This window comes from Schistocerca americana, chromosome 3, assembly GCF_021461395.2.
Source record: "Schistocerca americana isolate TAMUIC-IGC-003095 chromosome 3, iqSchAmer2.1, whole genome shotgun sequence".
In the NCBI taxonomy this organism is placed as follows: domain Eukaryota; kingdom Metazoa; phylum Arthropoda; class Insecta; order Orthoptera; family Acrididae; genus Schistocerca; species Schistocerca americana.
In genome coordinates, this window is record NC_060121.1 from 590,607,918 (window position 1) to 590,610,417 (window position 2,500).

Below are 2,500 nucleotides of genomic sequence, written 5' to 3' on the forward strand. Positions count from 1 at the left end.
GTTGGCCTAAAACGTAGTCCACCGCAAAGTTGAACAGGAGGGGGGAGAGGGGATCGCCCTGGCGAACGCCCCGTGCTGGCTGCACAGACACGCCCACGCCGGCGCCGTCCGCTATCACTGTCGTGCTGCCCTCGTAGCACCGCTCGACATACTCGACAAAGCAATCCGGCAGGCCATGCGCCTTCAGCACGGGGCGAAGGGCAGCATGATCTACCGAATCGAATGCCTTAGATACGTCGATCGATGCCACAAAGACAGAGCGGCAGGAGCGAACTGCGTCGGTGAGAGCAGTGTCCAAGATGAAGGTATTTTCCAACATCCCATCCCGAGGGATGAATGCCCGCTGACGTTCGTCCACAGCACATGCGCGCATCAGGCGTGACGCGAGAACCTTGTGAAAGGTCCGCGCCAACACCGAGCAGACCGTAATGGGGCGAAAGTCAGCGGGGGATGTTGGTGCAGCCGTTTTCGGGAGAAGGGACGTCCGCGCGCGAAGCAGGCGTTCCGGAAGGGCGCGGGCCAGAAGGAAGAGATTCATCACTTTCACCAGGACTTCGTGCGGCAGGCGCCGCAACTCCGCTGGGGTAAGGCCGTCCGGCCCGGCTGCTGATCCCCTGGGCGGCAACGCGGCGGCGACCTCCTCATGTGTGACCGGCCCCCATATGCACTCGAGAGCGACAGGCTCTGAGTGCGGGAGGAGGCGGTCACGAATGAAGCCCGCGGTGGAGATGGGCTTCTTGGTGAAGAGGTCCGCCCAGAAGTCCAGCAGACCAGGGATGGCAGGTGGCGGCTGGAGCAGGGTGCCATCCAAGAGGCCGCGCACGCAACGTGCACGCGACCGTCGGAAGGCATCCTGCGTTCTCGCGTACTCCCAGCGGCGCCGCTTGCGCTTCTGCGTCGGCGGCGCGGCAGGCGGCCGCTTCGATGGTTGGCGCGGCCGCTGTGTCCTGGTGATCGATCTCTCCCCTCTGGACCCGACCGACGCAAGGGCATCCGGGAGCATGCCCAGGATGACATCGGGCGGCGTGCCCCGCCCCAGACCTATGACACGATCCAGGGCAGAGAAACGCTGGGCGGAAGCGGGTAGCCCCGCCAGATGCTCCCAGATGGCGGCGTCAGTCGGCCCCTCCGGCGGCGGCCCGGTGGTGTCGGCCGCGAAGTCCTCGGCTGCGTCGACGGGCGGCGCAGCGGCCTCGCCCGCGTCAGGCAGCGGGCTCGCTGCTCCCCGGCGGGACGCCGGCTCTTCCCCCCGACCGATCTCAAACGCCTCCATGAATTGGCGGACAAGCTGCTTGTGGGCAGCTTGCCGCCGTCGGCACTTGATTGCCTCGAGCGTTCGGTCGGGGAACATCCTGATGAGTTCTTGATTGACGAAGAAGAACCGGGCGTCCCTCTCAAGGAACAGTTCGGCCTCCGCCTTGGCGAGCGACAGGACTTCTTCCTCCGTCCACCTCGCGCGATGCCTCTCCGTGACGATCTCCGCGTTGGCTGCCGCAAGATGTTGGCGGCGGCGATGGACCCCGAGACCGTTCTTGGTTGTAAAGCTGCGGTGGCACTCACTACAGGTGTACATAGCTGCAAAAGTTACAAGATTTTCGGCACGGCCGGTTGGCCGGCTAGGTGCTGGGGGAGTTGGGGTGGCACCTTCAGCGGAAGGGCCACCACTTATTCTCTGCTTACTGCCCCCAACTAAAAAAGGGATAGTGCGAGGGGGGGCTGGTAACCCCCCCAAGCCCCTGGTGCGGTCTTCCACTCAGCGAAATCAGCGCGCCCACGAGAAGGGGAGAAGACCGCAGGAGAGGAGAGGCTAAGAGGGCTAGGCCCATGTATTGCGCATCACTCTCCCTGTAACTATAACCCAAGGAAGGCACCTCGCAGCAGCAGCACGACTACATCAAGACCGCACTTCGAGAAGCCAAGTCCGGATGCAGCCACACCGCCGCCACTTGGCCACCTTAAGAGAGTCATAGTTACTCCCGCCGTTTACCCGCGCTTGCTTGAATTTCTTCACGTTGACATTCAGAGCACTGGGCAGAAATCACATTGCGTCAACACCCGCTAGGGCCATCGCAATGCTTTGTTTTAATTAGACAGTCGGATTCCCCCAGTCCGTGCCAGTTCTGAGTTGATCGTTGAATGGCGGCCGAAGAGAATCCGCGCACCCGCGCGCCCCCGGAGGAGCACGCTAAGGCGGACGCGGCCTCGCAGCAAGGAAGATCCGTGGGAGGCCAAGGCACGGGACCGAGCTCGGATCCTGCACGCAGGTTGAAGCACCGGGGCGCGAACGCCGCGCAGGCGCGCGCATCCTGCACCGCCGGCCAGCACGAGGCCAACCAACGGCGAGAGCAGACCACGCCCGCGCTAAACGCCCGCACTTACCGGCACCCCTACGGCACTCACCTCGCCCAGGCCCGGCACGTTAGCGCTGACCCACTTCCCGACCAAGCCCGACACGCCCCGATCCTCAGAGCCAATCCTTATCCCGAAGTTACGGATCCAA

The 2,500-nt window shown here is 63.8% G+C and overlaps 1 pseudogene; it reads right to left on the reverse strand.

The window, feature by feature from the left end:
• The window catches only part of LOC124607564, a 7,963-nt pseudogene that overhangs the window by 3,125 nt on the left and 2,338 nt on the right, over window positions 1-2,500 (reverse strand).